This window comes from Neofelis nebulosa, chromosome 13 (assembly GCF_028018385.1).
Source record: "Neofelis nebulosa isolate mNeoNeb1 chromosome 13, mNeoNeb1.pri, whole genome shotgun sequence".
NCBI lineage: Eukaryota > Metazoa > Chordata > Mammalia > Carnivora > Felidae > Neofelis > Neofelis nebulosa.
The window spans coordinates 37,657,647-37,675,077 of record NC_080794.1 but is presented as its reverse complement, the minus strand read 5'-3'; the positions used below and the strand labels follow the sequence as shown (position 1 = coordinate 37,675,077).

The 17,431-nt window shown below is 38.1% G+C and overlaps 1 protein-coding gene across 6 annotated transcripts in view; it reads left to right on the top strand.

Annotated features, from left to right (window-relative positions):
* MICU1 (mitochondrial calcium uptake 1) overlaps positions 1-17,431 on the top strand; it is a 249,123-nt gene that overhangs the window by 134,287 nt on the left and 97,405 nt on the right. The window lies entirely within an intron of this gene.

The window sequence follows — 17,431 nt, the reverse complement described above, 5'->3', positions numbered from 1 at the left end:
AAAAAAAGTTCATTGGAGGGAGAAACAAGACATGTTTGTAGAGTTAATTATAAGTTAACATACAATTTCATTTGTTATAAATTCTCTATAACTTGTACTTAGAACCACCTGAGAAAGAGGAAGAAAAATAAAATATCAAGATAAAGTTAAAAGAAAAAGACAAATCAGTGAAGTTAAATCTACCTTTAAGTGTTTGAACCCCTGTATTCTTTTAAGATAAATTGTATATTGCCTGGTCCTTGTAGCCTTCATTAATGTTTCTACTTCCCCATTAAAACACGTATTGATCAGGGCACCCAGGTGGCTCAGTCGGTTGAATGTCTGACTCTTCATTTTGGCTCCAGTCATGATTTCATGGTTCATGAATTTGAGCCCCACATCGGGGGGTTGGGATTCTCTGTCTCCCTGGGATTCTCTGCTTGAGATTCTCTGTCTCCCTCCCTCTCTCCTCTTCCTCCACTTGCGTGTACATGCGCTCTCTCTCTCTCTCTCTCTCTCTCTCAAAAATAAGTAAATAAATGTTTAAAAAAACACATAATCTGTCATTTCTCTACTAAAGAAGAAAATTGGCTCGGTTTTTCTACTTGTGTTGAATATTCACTTTTGAATCTTAAGGATTACCTCTTAAGACAAAAACTCAAATTTGACTCATTTAGAGCACTGATGAATTGCTGATTTTTTAAAGCTAAACAATTTGGTTGATAAGTATGCTACTCTAAGTGGGTTTTTTTTAACTGTTCAGAAAAACAAAAACAAAAAATGTATGTTTCTAGCTTTCTGTGTATATCCTATTAAAATCTATCTAAATTGAACCAAAGAGATTTGATTTGTATGTTTGAAAGAGATGATTCTCTAAATTTTTTCTAATTACTTTTGACACAATGTCTAATTTGATGTCTAATTTGTTTGACATACCAAACAAAAATTACTGCCTCTTTCTTCCTTTCTCTAGGCTAGTCATCTCTAAAGATAAAACTTTAAAATAGTTTTTAATAAATGACATACACAAGACAGAGTTCCTGCCATGGCTCTGACCACTCTTACCCTTCTTTCCTCTGTTGACAGAAAAATGAAGAAATATAGACTAACATGCCTTACCACAGTTGTCTTTGGGATACCAAAGTGTCTGAATAAATTCATGTGGTAAACCAGTGCGCTAACAAAGGAGATACACACACACACACACACACACACACACACACACACACACACACACATTGATTTGTTACAAAGATCCAAGGTAGTGAACTAAATAAAATAACATTTACAGTCTTAAGTTGGGTATTGTTAAAGTTAGTTGTGATTTTGGTAGGGGATAGTTTCCAAAATAGTCTTCGGTTCAAATCCTGGCCCCAACACTTCTAAGCTTTGTGATTAGGGGAAAGTCAGTGAACTTGTTCATCTGTTTTGTTTGCAAAGTGAAGGTGGAAGTAATAACAAACCCACATGATTTGAGGATTATGAGATCAGGAATATAAAGTACCTACTTCACTGCGTAGTATTTAGTAAGTATGAAATTTGTCTGGGTTTTTATTCTTGATATCCTGTAACAAATGTTATTTCATATCTGATTTAAATGTTATTTCGTATCTGATTGTCATAAAAAAAACAGCAGAATTGGTAGAGATTTTTAAGCTTTGTGTGTGTGTGTGTGTGTGTGTGTGTGTGTGTGTGTGTGTGTGTGTATGACTTTGTATAGAATTTGCATTCAGCATGATGTGGCAGAAAAGAGTACTGCATTAAATGAAGAGACCCAGCTTGGAGAACTGTAGTATACAATGAACTGTATACAATGGCAGTAGTTCCTGCAAATGTTTGTTGAGCTGAAATGAGATTTTAATTTGTATCTAATTCTCAGTCCTGTTACCTTCATATCTTTCTGAGGGTCAGAAGGACCACAGAGCAGAACCTTCAGAATACCCAGCACATTGTGTAGCTCCTTTAATAAATTCAACCATTTTAGAGCAGGTAAAAGTCACATTACCCTTAAATTCTGGAAACCACTCCAAGTAGCTCTACTGGTGCAGGCACCTCTTTACTTCTTGACGCTCACCTCCTAGCTTAAACATGGTGAGTGATTTACAAAAAGTGCTTGGTATGACAATGTCACATATAGTTGACCCTTGAACAAAGCTGGGGTTAGTGACACTGATACTCTCCACCCACCCCACAGGCGAAAATCTGGGTATAATTTTTGACTCCCCCAAAACATAACTATTAATAGCCTACATAAATTCAATTAACGTGTGTTTTGTATGCCATATGTATTATATACTGTATTCTTACAATAAAGTAAGCTAGGAAAAAAATGTTATAATAAAATCATAAGGAAGAGAAAGTACATTTACAATACTGTACTGTGCCTAGAAAAATTCATACATAAGTAGATGCCCACAGTTCAAGCCTGTGTTGTTCAAGGGTCAGCTGTACTTTCTATATTGCCAGGGATGAGAAAATAGAATACGAATATGATTTGCTAAGCGAAATTAGTCAGAGAAAGACAAATATCATATGACTTCACTCATATGAGGACTTTAAGAGACAAAACAGATGAACGTAAGGGAAGGGAAACAAAAATCATATAAAAACAGGGAGGGGGACAAAACATAAGAGACTCTCAAATATGGAGAACAAACAGAGGGTTACTGGAGGGGTTGTGGGAGGGGGGATGGGCTAAATGGGTAAGGGGCATTAAGGAATCTACTCCTGAAATCATTGTTGCACTGTATGCTAACTAATTTGGATGTAAATTTTAAAAATTTTTTTAAAAAAAGAGGGTGATCCAGGGGATCCCAAGTGTATGCAAATACAAATTTCTTAGATTAGCGTCAAAATGAAAAAAAAAACATGTTTTCCAATTTGTTATAGATTCTTATGATTTCTCAGAGGTCTTGAGACCCCATTGGAGAAAAAATACAGCTCTAAGGGTATTGCTTGGTGGTTGTCTGCCCCAGTATTCATAGAACTACTTTCAGCCTTCTCCATTATCACTTCCCTATAAGGGAATTAACCAGCTCTTACCGAGTTGTGAGATCCAACTTTTAGAAAGAAAGTCTATCTTAAATGTTCCCCAAAAGTTCTAAAATTCCAAGTGGTCTCTCCCTCCTGTCTCTGAACTCAAAGCATTTATTAAACTTAACAATTAGCAATTCATCAATAAAACATTTTCTGTGTATTGCATTAAAAAATATATATGATTTTAAGATTTTCTCCTTATCAGTGGTTTTAAGTATTTTCATTATTATATGCCTCTAGTTTTTCTCAACTTAGCACTATTGATGTTTGAGGCAGGGTAATTTATTGCTGTGGGAGCTGTTCTGTGCATTGTAGGAGATTTAGTAACGTTCCTGGTTTCTACCCACTAGACACCAGTAGCATACCCTTTCCCTTCTCCCAGTTGTGACAATCAAAAATGTCTTCACGATCCCTGGGGGACAGAGATAGGGAGGAATCATACCTATTTGGGGATGCCCTAGTTTGGGACAGGGTTTTTTGTTCCTTTTGTGTTACTGTGTGCCTTGATGTAGTTAGTGTTCTACAAGTTTCTTATCTTGGGATTCTTTGAGCTCTTTGGATCTATAGGTTTACAGTTTTCATCCAATTTGGAAAAAATTCAGCCTTCTTTTCTTTTCTTTTCTTTTCTTTCCTTTCCTTTCCTTTCCTTTCCTTTCCTTTCCTTTCCTTTCCTTTCCTTTCCTTTTCTCTTCTTTTCTTTCGGAAGAACGCAAGTGGAGGAGGGGCAGAGAGGTAGGGAAAGATTGAATGTTAAGCAGGCTCCGTGCCCACCACAGAGCCTGACACAGGGCTTGATGTCAAAACTGTGTGATCATGACCTCAGCTGAAATTGAGTCGGACGCTTAACCGACTGAGGCACCCAGGTGCCACTAGCCATTATTTCCTGAGATACTTTCTCTTTGCTTCTCTTTCTTCTCCTTTGGGTACTTCAATTACACGTACATTTTTCTCACATCAGCCTTATAATATTTGTACTATTATTGTCTTCACTTTACAGATGAGGAAATTAAGGCATACAGAGGGTTACATACAAAAAATTTGCTCCAAGTCCCAGAGTAAGTAAATGATTCAGGGTTTGAATCCAGCATCTAGGTTCCTGTTGGTTGACTTGACTTCTGTGGTCACATTTTCAGCGGTGATAAGCCGTAACTTACGTAGTGCCTCTTCTTTCTCTCAGGCTGGCTGTGGAAAGGTCAGTCATAAAGTCTCCTAGAGGTAATGGGCAGTCCAAGCATTCTTGTGATCTGAATATTGCACGTTGCATTGTCCACTTTGTCTAACAAACCACGGGGGGAAATGTGCCACAGAAATCACACTAAGATCACTTCCTTCCCATTCCTTGCTGCTAGGATGCTAGGAAATGACACTCACAGTAGATCAACTTCCTGTGGCTAACAAGATTTTATCACAATCTAGGCACACTAAATGGTTCCCAAATCATCCTGTAAGATAGAATGCAATTTTTTAAACACAAAAAGCTTTGCCAAGGAGTGGTTTGGGACGAGGGGAAGTGCATTAACATATTCATTAATCTGTTACTCTGGTGGACAACAAAAGCTGTCCTAAAGATTTCCAACAGAAAACCAGCCAGAGTAATGTAAAACAACATAACTCAGAGAATGCAAGACTGTCATATTTCTGAGCGTCTGGGTTTTTTCCAAAACTGATAGACCCAGTAGTGTTCAAGAAATTGCCATCATTTTGAAGAATATGAATACTCTGTCTAAATGGATTGTCATTTGGAACCTCTGAAGTACCTTAAAAACTCTGTTTTGTCTAAAATAAAATTTGACAACTATATACAGCAAATCATTTGTTTCCTTTCTCGATTTATAGTTACTTCTCCTAAAAATAAAAATGAGAAAGCTGCTTTTCTGGAATGCCTCACTGGCCCAGTTGGTGAAGTATGTGACTCTTGATCTCAGGGTGATGAGTTCAAGCCCCACGTTGGGCATAGAACTTACTTTAAAAAAAAAAAAAAAAAAAAAGAATAGGCATGGCACCTGGGTGGCTCAGTTGGTTAAGCGTCTGACTCTTGATTTCAGCTCAGGTCTTAATCTCAGGGTCGTGAGTTTGGGCCCCACGTTGGGCTCCATGCTGGGCGTGGAGTCTACTTTAAACAAACAAAAAAAAAGCAACCATGAAAAATAAAGCTGGGATACTATATTAGAAAGAAAGAAGAAAGAAAGCTGCCTTTCTTAAAAAAGCATGTTATTATAATTTCCCCCATTAAAGAGAGTCATTTCTTCTTATGTTTATTAAACTTCTTAGAAGTTTGATTTTTAGCTAAACAAGAATATCTTGGACACATACCCAGAATAACAACCAATTTGGCAGCAATATCTTGTGCTTATAATAAGCAATGGCATGAATTTCTCCCTCTTCTCTGCATGTGCTTTGGATAATGGGGGCCCTGTTTAGCCAATCTAAAATTTTAAACACCTCTAAAAGTTTTAACCACTGTCATACACACATGCTTAAACATACATGTGTCCTCCTAAACCCCTTACCTGCTTAATTTTTTCTCCTTGGCACTTAACCAATATTTAACATTCTATATAATTGATTTCTTTTACTTGTTTATTATCTAGATTGTAAACTACATGACAATGATCAAAGGTTTGTAATGATATTCACTATAGATTTGCAATGATATTCACTATGGACATATCTACACTATATAAGCACTGAAGCAAGGTATAACAAAACAAGAATATAACATATTTTTCAATTTTCTCCAAAGGAAGTTTAGCAAACTGAGAACAGTTCTTGTAGCTGTTGTCTTCAGTCTGCAGTCAGTACAAATGGAATGAGGAAAACATGTTTTTAAATTAATCTATTTCCACACAAGCTTGGTTTCTTATAATTTAGAATTCATGTATTTGTATTCCCCCTTCATTCCTAATCCATAAATTTTTTTTGGAAAGGTTTTACTTACTTACTTACTTATTTATTTATTTATTTATTTATTTATTTATTTATTTTACTTTAGAGGGAAAGAGAGAGGGAGAGTGAACCAGGAAGAGGGGCAGGGGGTGAAAGAAAAAGAATCTCAAGCTGGCTCTGCACTGAGCACAGAGCCTGACGTGGGTCTCGATCCCACAACCCTGGGCCCATGACCTGAGCCAAAATCAAGAATCAGATACTCAACCGACTGAGCCACCCAGGTGCCCCCCTAATTCATAAATTCTGTTGCTTTATACCATATCTCTGTGATCAGGTTTGATGGATTAACTTGAAGAATTTTCTACGTGAGTCTTAACATCTGTATTAAGTAGAATATTAAGTATTTAGTAAATAAATCTAGATTCCTTCTAGGCAAGATGAAGAGACTGTTAATAATTACTGTTATTAAATAATTTCCAAGAAGCCTCTGATCCTTAAAGTAGGTTAATAGGAATTGAATGAGAATACAGAAGTATGATTATTAATGGCTTAATTCTCTGCACTAACCAGCTGCAGCATTAGCTGATGGTCTTAAATCTTATAATGGAAGTCAGAGGTTTTTCTCATAACTAGGTGCAGAGAAAGGTCATCCAGATTTATCTAGAATGCTACATAGCATTTATTGATTTGGATCATTCTTGCTAATGCTAAGATTCATTCGGTAATGATAGTATAACTTAGACTCTGGATCTTGGCCGTTGACAATTATGAAGTACTTACTTTGTGCTCTTTGTCTCCATATGTGTTCTAACTAAAGTTATTAGTGCTGTTGCCTAATAACATGAAAACAACTCTAGATAGCTTAAGGAAGCAATAGTAAAACAATTATAAAAGTTGATTATTAAGCATCTTCCTTACTTTTTACTATTAATCTTTGAAAAGTCAGCAGAAAAAGCAGAAGCAAAAAATGTTACGGCATGTTCAGTGCATGGGACCTGACCTAATGAAATTCAGGCATCATTCAGTGTGTTCTGATTTTGATTCCCTCTTTAGATTTTGAGGAATCAGTGGAGAAATTGAATTAAGTGAGTTTCACTGTAGCAGGGTTTGACATACTGACAGTTAAACCACATTCTTATTGTGACCCACAATTCTCACAGACCTTTGAGAAATTACATCAGCATTCAAGTGAAAGTTTATTATATTTTATTTCTCTTGCCGTGCAAACTCAGGAGCTGATCATAAAGTGTACGTGACTTGGAGATCATGGTGCTGATCAGTGCCATTCTGTCTAATGAAAATGTTTCGTTAGTTACAGATGAAAATGTTTTTCAGCTTGAGTGATCTGTTGAAAAATATGAACAAGGCAGCATTCTGAGATCTATCAACACATTTAAGGCAGCTACACATCTTTTTTATTAGGACATCAGAGTTGGGGAAGTTACAGAGAAAATTTGGTTTAGCTATTAATCTGCCTAAGTTTTTTATTTCTTGGATTATCTACCATTGCTAAATTGACATCATGAGGAGTAAGACGAAGCAGATGAAAGGCTGAATTCAGTGCTATTTTTGCCTGTAAATGGTGCTTAGAATTTTAAAAATACTCTATTTGCATGTTCTACAGCCTAAAGGATCTCATTGTGTTACTTACCAACAACTTCTTTCTCTGACATTACCTGTTCTTAAGGTTAATTTGTTGATTTTATAATGCAGCTTTATCAAAGCAATAAAATAATGCTTTTAAATGTATCAAATATTTATGATGTTCACTTCATTTTGAGCCAGATGTATCTGAGAGCACTCTGAGGTTTCAGTAACCCCACTCTTGGAGAAAGTTGAAGCATTTACACTTTTATATCAACGACTACCTAAGAATTTTAGTTCAGATGAACACGAAATAAGTCGTGTTTGTGTTTAAGTCTCTCAGACCTGCATATGATTATACTAGAAGATTAAAATGTTTTCTTTATATGCTAAAGGAAGTACATATTTGGGGAACAGTAGCTTGAGATTCCTTCTGAGGGTTCATAGGCTAAATGAAGAACAGAGACTAAAGAAGCAAATTGTGGCTTATAACAAAAATAAGATCTAAATATATTTTGACTGCATCTTGGGGAAGATTTCATAATTATACCCTCCAAGGAAACCAGTTCTTACTAGCCTTTTCATACTTGTGTTTTATTTGAATTGATCCACTTTCACTTTTTAAAAATTCTAATAAAATTCTAATATTGTCTTAAAATGTTACAGAAATCTGGTTAAGGGCACATGATGTCTGTAGCTCTCCTCTCAAGCTAGGGCTGTGTTCTAAAGAAGAGAGTGTTGAATGAGGTAGTCAGGAGTATTTTCTGTATGCTCAGTGGTCTGATGCTGCCACCAGAATTGTGTCTGCTTACACTTTGTCCTCTCTTGAACAGCTGTTGTTGGCCTTCAAAGCTTTCTGCTACTTTTCTAGGGAGTCCGTTCTCTCTGATACCTGAGGTTCAGGTAGGGGCTCTCCAAGAGAGAAGAGAAGGAGGTCCTTCCCAGTTCTACTTCTCTGCTCCTCAGGCCCTTGGGAAGCAAAGCCTAATAGGGGAAGCATTTGGTAAACTCAAAGGCTTCCCACTTTCTTAGGCTGCACTTATCAATGGGTTAAAAGTTCATGGAACAGGAAAAATAAAATTCCAAAATAGGCTAAGTTCTCTGCTTTCTAGAAAATGCCCTCATCTATAAAATTATTTCTTTTTCTCCCTTCATTCTTCAGATCAAAACTACGTTTCTCTTAGCATATCTCAATTAGGATTTTGTTGTTTTTGTTTTTAACAAACATTTAGAATTAAAAAAAATATTTTTTTACATTGAATTGTGAATCATAATAGCTCCAGAGACATTTGCAGGAAATGCTTATTATTCAAAAGAATCCCTAATTAATAAAAGTTAGACAAGGGATATAGTATCACTAAATAATATCTTGAAATAGGAACTATGTCATATGGCTTTGTATCCCCAAAGTACCTAAAACTGTATCCTACCACTACTATTCATTTATATATATATATATATACATATATATATATGTATATATATATATGTATATATATTTGTTTTTAGTTTATTTACTTATTTTTGAGAGAGAAACAGCAATAGAGGGCTGGATCTCACAAACTGTGAGATCATGACCTGAGCTGAAATCAACAGTTGGACACTTAACCAACTGAGCCACCCGAGCACCCCTCTAAAAATATTTGAACAAAAGGCTATTTGGGATGTGGCTTCTCTGAGTCCCTTTTAAGTAGACCCAGCCACCCATCCATCTCCGTATCCTTGATTGATTACAGTGTCAAATGGGCCTCAGTTTACCTTTCTACTATAGCCTTTCTTTTACTTCCCTAGAACATTATAGAAACTTTCCCAGATTTCAGCCTCTTATAACTCTTCTAACTTTTGTCCTATCCTCCTCAGGCTCCATCCTGTCCTGCTTTTGTTCTATTGATGGTTGGGATGGCTCTATAAAAATTCAGTCCTTAATAATTGATGATATTTAAAGGTCTTTGCTTATGGTCCAGGAGCCCCACTTTTTCACATTGTTTGCCTCTTAGAAGTTGGACTGGAATCAAGTGTATCTGTCTATCTGTATAGTTGACCTTTCCCTAAAACCACAACTTGCTAGTGTTTGGTTATGCACAGGCTTCATCATGTGTTGTTCACCTTTCCCTGTAACAATTTTAGAAAAGCTTATTTGTTGTGCTGGGGAATTTGAGGGTACACAAAGGAAATCAAGGCAAGAAAGGTTGTCACAGAATGGTTTGCTCAACCATTACACCTTCTGGAGAAGATACTCAACACAGTATCTGACACACAGTAAGTACTCCATATATATTTGTTGGCTAGATAAATAGCTAAGAATTTTTGTGAAGTTACTTTAGTATACATACTAAAATTTTATATTGTTCCAAGTACCCTTAGCAATCTTGCCTGGTATTTAAAACTGTTCTAAATAATAGCTACTCTCTATGAATATATACATGATGAAATCTAGAAAATTAATTCAAATAGCTAAAATTTGGGGGAGGGAGCACTAAACTGAAAAACCACATAGCTTTTGGGTGAATGCCCAACCAAGTCACATGTAACGATGGTCATTCAAATTAGCGTAAATTAAATATCAAATATCCAATCTTATTTATTAAAGCAGCTAATTCTAAGCATCTATGCAGTAAGTTGCATCTTGGCGTAAGCTTTCACGTTGGCTACTATTGAGTACATGGAGTGGACTAAAACCACATAGGATGAAATGAAAGTCAAGCAGATGAATTTTTTTAATATTTTTTTTTAAGTAGTCTCTACACCCAACGTGGAGCTTGAACTTACAACCCCGAGATTAAGAGTTGCATGCTGAGCCAGCCAGGCGCCCCCATAAATTATTATTTTTTAAGATCTTTCAGGATAGGGGTGGCGATCTGTCACACAGGCATATGTAATTTGGGCATAAAAATAGTAACATGCATTTGAAGAAAATATATTCCTAAAGTAGAACATGACCTTAATTAAGGGTAAAGCCCTGGCATGCCTTCCAGAATCTCTCCCAGGAACTCTTGGGGAATCCAAGCTTTTTGACATCTGTGGCATTGAATACTCTTCCTTTAGCACAACTGTCAAATAATAGTGTAATAAAGAGCAATTTAAATGAAAGACTGTTTCTGGCAGCTCTCAGAAGGTCATCCAGTAACTGAGGCTGAAATATAGCTCAAAGATAGGCTATGAGCTGTGAACTTGAAACATTAGCTATTTCTTTTTTCAGGTGTGAAATTATAAATCTTTTTTTTTTTTTTGAGAATCAGGGCTGAAATGTATTTTCTAGAAAAATGCAAATGGTAGAAAAGCAGTAGTTAGAAGGAATAAGTGTCTGTACAGCTGAAACCTTGCTGAAGGAATTCAGAAGATTTTCACAATCTTATAAATTAAAAAAAATTTTTTTAAATGTTTGTTTATTTTTGAGAGAGAGAGAGTGCAAGTGGAGAGAGGCAGAGAGAGAGGGAAACACAGAATCCAAAGCAGACTCCAGGCTCTAAGCTGTCAGCACAGGGTCCGATGCAGGGTTCGAACCCACAGACTGCGAGATCATGACCTGAGCCAAATTCGGCCACCTAATTGACTGAGCCACCCAGGCGCCCCCATGAATTTTTTAAAAGCAGATTCTTGACATGTAGTGTTCCATATTCTTTAGAAAACCTTGTAAATTGACATTAAATAAATCACACTGAGATGAAATAAAAATAAAGAGCTCTCTTTGTAGCCATTGTAGAGACTGTATGTAATGATGGTAAGCCCATGTAGTTTCTTTCATTGTTTGAGGATTTTCAAATAAAAGCCAGACTAACTAAATGTGAATGTTAAGTCTGTTCTAAGACTATACATTACTTTTCTAAATGTTTTTCTTTATGGTCAGAATTTATCAGAGTAAAACCATAGGTCTTCTAATTAGATCCTTCCAGTAAGTGCTATTGGGAATAGCAGCCTTGCCCCTGCCCTCTACCCCCTGTATCTTGGGGTCCTGGCTACCCTGTGACAGACTATAGACCAGTAAATCATGGGCATCATGGCTGTAACTTGCATCTGGGGAAGTTTTATCCCCCACTCTGCCTTACAGTTAGACCAGCTTAGACTTGGGCTTAGTCCTCTATGAGTTGAATGAATCTTTCCTAAACTGAAATCACTCTCAAAGGTGAAGTCCTTTAGAGCTCTGAGAAACTGGGGTAAAAATTAGGGTTGGTTATGTTCTCTTGAAGGGAACAATTAGTTGTTCCTCCTCTCATTTGACTACCAACATCATAGTGTACCGTTTTGGGTATCCATTTGCACATGAAAATTAACTACTGGACTGACACTTAAATGTAATTGACTATATATATAAGAGCATAAATTATTGGCATGCCTTTTCAGAATCTTGACAGTGTTTATCAAACACTTTCAGAAGTGCTAACCCATTAGCTTAGCAATTTCATTTCTGTAAGTTAGACTAATAAAATGATCACGTGTATAATGATGTTGATGGTCAAAAATACATTGAAAAGAACTCATATATCAAACAGATGGCTGAACACATTACAATAAATCTATGCAATGAAGTTCAGTATAGCACTTAATATTACGTATGTAATACAGAGATTTATTAGCATAGAAAAATGTTCACAAGGTATTGATGAGTCAAAATATATATATTGCATGATTCCATTTTGGGAAAAGAGAAAAAATATGTGTGTGTGTTTGCATGTGTATTTGAAAAGTAGTCTGAATATTTGTATTTCTGATCTGTGGCAAATCCTGTCAGCTCTACTTTGAAAGAATCCAGAATCCCACCATTTTTCCCTGTCCTCTCATGTCTCTTCGATTATTTTAGTACCTTCCTAACTAGTCATCCTTTTTTCACACTTGCTTCTCTACAGCCCATTCTTAGTACAGGAGCCAGAATGATCTTGTTGATTCAGCCTGTTTTAGCACCCAGAGGAGAAAGTCTTCAAAGCAGATCATTGTTTTATCTTAACACCATTGTTCTCACAGATGGGGTCATCTGTCTTCTTGTTTTCTGCAAAATTAATCAGGAGATCCTTTCCTGGCCTTTTCTAGGAGTAACCCTGCTCTTAAATCTGATTTATGCTTGGCTCTCTAGGTTTTCCACTAGTGGAACATAATCAGTTAGACACATAGGGCTTCCTTCTTTCCTGAGTTCTTTCCACAGGTGGAAGGAAGCCTTTAGATCTATACCAAGACAAGTTGAAGGGAAAAGACTTGGTCTTCAGTGTCAAAGTAGACGGAATTCTCTGCCTTCTAGGAAATTCTTCATCCAAAAAGAATTACTTTTCCCCTTTGTTATACAAAAGGAACACCGACATAAATACTACTGGTATTATGTAGTCTAAATGGAATCTAAAATAGTGGAGCAACCCACAGGCAGAAAAGCAGCAAAATTACCCAGTCCCCATCTTTATACCATTTAGCAGAAAAATGTGCTTTGTTGGACCGGACACTGCTGAAACATATCATGAAAAGGGCTCTAGGAAAAAGATACTGCCCCCATAACTCTCTGTAATTACAGGGATGGGAGGCAGGGAACATCCAGGTTGTTGTGTAACAATAAGAGCATCCTGGTTGACAAAGTGGTCTTGTTAGAAAGAGGGGGCTTCCACTCCATGGGTGATATCAGCCTCTTCTTTCACTGAGCTAATTCAAATCTACAAAGCCAGCTTTGTGCTAAGCTATCAGAGGAATATCTATATTTGTCTCTCCTCAACCATCATTCCAAAAGACACAATTGCCTTTCTCACAATACAACAAATTTAAGTTTTAAAAAATTAGGGGTACCTGGGTGGCTTGGTCAGTTGAGTGTCTGACTCTTGATTTTGTCTCAGGTCATGATCTCACGTTTTGTGAGATAGAGCCCCATGCTTAGGGTTCTCTCTCTCTCTCTCTCTCTCTCTCTCTCTCTCTCTCTGTCTCTGTCTCTCTCTCTGTCCCTCCCTTGCTCTCTCTCTCTCTCTCTCTCTCTCTCAAAGTAAATAAATAAACTTTCAAAAATTAAAATTAAAAATTAAATCTTGGGTGCCTGGCTGTTGCAGTCAGAGGAGCATGCAACTTTTGATCTTGAGGTCAATATCATGGGGTTCGAGCCCCATGTTGGTTGTAGAGATTACTAGGAAAGATAAATAAACTTAAAAAAAAATTAAGTCTTCAGATTAAATGAATTCACACTAAATCATAAATGACCTATAAGTTCCCGTAATAGTTCTAGAAATACTTTCAAGATATTTGTAGGTCTGTAAGATTTCCTAAATGATGAGGTTCATACAGTGGATGTGGTAGCAGTATAATAAGATTCTTAAAGATAAGAATATGACCTGATGTTGAAATCCCAGAAACTTCTCTAAAGAAGAATAGAGATCCAGAAATGGATTCACCAGAGGAGGGCCCCACTTAGTGATGTTGCAAAGACAAGGAAACAGGAGAACCCAGCCTCCGTCCCTCCCAGTATAGATCAACAATTAGATAGCTATCCACAAACAGAAGCGGCTCTGGGAGAGCTCTGGAGTCCACTTAAGAAACGTCACTAACACAGTGAAACAAATAATTTGTGAATAATCACACAAAAGGAAGGATAAACATCTCCATTTGCCTGTGCCATCCCATCCCCCAAGCCAGCACTGCTCAGCACCAAGAGGGAACTCCATATCTGTACAGAATTCCCCTCGCTGAAAACGGAAGACTGAAATGACCAGTCAGCTTCCCCAGCCTTTCAGGTCACTATGCAAAGGACTTGCTTCAGTTTCACCCCACCCAGAGACCAGCAAAAAGGAGATGCAGAGAATTGACTAGAAATGAGGAAGAAAAGCAGGGATATCACTACCAGACATGGAGTGACTGGGATTCCCAGCGATCTGCTCTGTAGAAGACCCCAGCAGCTTTCACCAATGAAGGTACCAATGGCCAACACAGCTACCACATACTTCCTGCAGATTTCACTGGTTTTTGCCCCCAAAATATTCGTATTCATTGATGCCAACTACTCTTCCCACCCCATTCTCCACTGGAGCCTGGGACCCACACTAGCAGTCAGCCCAAGCCTCTGAGGCTGCACATATACTCCAGCCTAGACCCCTCCAGCTAATCCCCACCACTGCATGCATTCAAGGCTAATCCCTCTAGCTGTGCTGTTGCATACTGCTGGTCTGATGCCCTTCACCTGCCTCCATTGTTGTGTCTGCACCTGTGGCAAGATCCTGTAGCCATGAGAGTACATGCCAGTAGCCAAGGTTTCCACAGCTATTTGTGGTCCTGGCCCTGGACCTGGCCCTGTCTCCTGTCACTGGCCTGTACCATTGGGCTCACCTGCAGCTAATCCCTCCACCTGTGTGCCTGCATGCCCATGAGTTGACTCAGGACATTCATTTCCACTGCTGTTGCACCTGTGACAAGACCCAGAAGCCACAGTAGTGCAGTGTAACAGCCAGGGCCACAATAACTGCCACTTGGTCCTGGCCTTTGTTGCTTGCCTTAGCCCCACCACTATGTGTGTGTTTGTAGCTGGCCCCTGCCACTACAGGCCCCTGCAGCTGGCTCCTATAGCTGAGTGTGTGCCCACTGTCGCTCCAGCTGCTACCACTGCCTGCCCTGGTTCCTACCTGCTAGATCTAGAGGTGCTGCCCAAGGACACCAACAACCATTGCAGCCTCAGCAGATCCGCTGCAGTTCTTGCAAAGGACTATGCAATCGGCAATACTGTAGACCCCAGCATCCTGAGCCAATGAGTCACCACCACATCTGGACCCAGAGCCACTACACACCCCTGCACTTGGCACCCTTCCCCACCAGGATGTGTGCCCCACCCTCAGCAAAGGTCTTCCTTTACACAAGTCAGTTCCTAAAGTGGAAAAGATAACTGTTTGTCCAAATGCACAGACACCTACACAATAGGAATCAAGAAAAAGCACCAAAACATGATTTCACCAATGAAAAATTCCAGTAACTGACCACAAAGAAATGAAGACACAGGAATTATCTAACAAAGAATTCAACATAATTGATGTTCTAAATATCTTCAGAGGGGCACCTGGGTGGCTCAGTCAGTTGAGTGTCCGACTTCGGCTCAGGTCATGACCTCACAGTTTGTGAGTTCGAGCCCCGCATCAGGTCCTGTGCTGACAGCTCAGAGCCTGGAACCTGCTTCCGATTCTGTGTCTGCCCCTCCTCTGCTCATGCTCTGTCTCTCTCTCTCTCTCTCAAAAAAAATAAATATTAAAAAAAATTAAAATAAATATCTTCAGAGAGCTATAAGAGAACACAGATAAATAACAAAATCAGAAAAACAATAAAAGAACACAATGATATAAAATATAAAGAACCAAACAAATTTGGGAGCTTAAGAATATGATGGCTGAACTGAAGAAGAGCTCCAGCAGACTGGACCAAGCAGAAGAATCAGTGAGCTCAAAGACATTGTTTGAAAGTATCCAGTAGAGGAACAAAAAGAAAAAAGAATGAAAAGAAATGAAGAAAACCTACTGGACCTATGGGACACCATGAAGAGAAATAATCTACCTATCGTTGGAGTCCTAGAAGAAGAGAAGGAGAAAAGGGGGTAGAAAACTTAAATAATGACTGAGACCTTCCCAAACCTGGAGAGGGATTTGGTCATTCAAGTCCATGAAGCTAATAGGCCACCACAAAATTTCAATCCAAAATGATCTTCTCCAAAACACATAATAAAACTGACTAAAATCACAGACAGAGATAGAATGTTTAAAGTAGCAAGAGAAAACAAATTTTTCATACAAGGGATCCCCTATAAGGCTATCAGCTGAATTCTCGGCAGGAACCTTGCAGGCCAGGAGAGAATGGAGTAATATATTCAGAGAACTGAAAGAAAAAAGCCAACCAAGAATACTTTACCCAGCAAATTTACCCTCCAAAAAATGAAGGTGAGATAAATAAGTATGTTCCATAACAAACAAAAGCTGAAGAACTTCATTACCACTGGACCTACCTTATAAGAAATGTTGCAAGTTCTTTATGTTTAAATGAAAAGGCACTAACTAGTAACATGAAAATACAGAAAACACTGGTAAAGGTAAGTCTATAGTTAGATTCAGACTACTCTAATACAGTAATATGGTGATGTGTTAACCACTCAACTCTAGTATAAAGGTTAAAGGACAAGAGTATTAAAATTAGCTATAACAACAATAATTTATACACACACATAATGCATATACAATATAAAAAGATGTATATTGTGACATCAAAAGCAAAATGTTGAGAGGGAAGGGTACAAATTTTGTATGTAATTGAAATTAAGTTATCATTTTGAAGTAGACTGTCTAGGGGTACCTGGGTGGCTTAATCGGTTAAGCATCCAACTCTTGATTTCAACTCAGATCATGCTCTCAGGGTTGTGAGATCAAGCCCCACCTCATGCTCTACATTGGGCATGGAGCCTGCTTAGATTCTCTCTCTCCTTCTTCCTTTGCCCACCCCCCCCCCACATGTTCGTGTGTGCTCTCTCTCCTCCTCTCTCAAAGAAAGATAGGTAGGTAGATAGATAGATAGATAGATAGATAGATAGATAGATAGATTAAGTAATTAATTTAAAAAATAGACTATTGAGGTGGCTGGGTGGCTCAGTTGGTTCATCTCAGCTCAGGTCTTGATCTCAGGATCATGAGTTCAAGCCCTGCGTTGGGCTCTGCACTAAGCATGAAGCCTACTTAAAAAAAAAAAGACTGTTATGTCTGTAAGATGTTTCAATTATGTCTCATGGTGACCACAAAATAAGGGGCATTTGGGTGGTTCAGTCAGTTGAGTGTCTGACTTTTGATTTCAGCTCAGGTCATGATCCCAGGGTCAAGCCCCATGTCCTGCTCCATGCTGGGTATGGAACCTGCTTGAGATCCTCTCTCTCCCTCTGCCCCACTCGCATGTGTGCTCTCTCTCTCTCTCCCTCCCTCTCTCTCAAAAGAAAAAAAAAAAGCTATAGTGGATAACACAAGATAAAGAA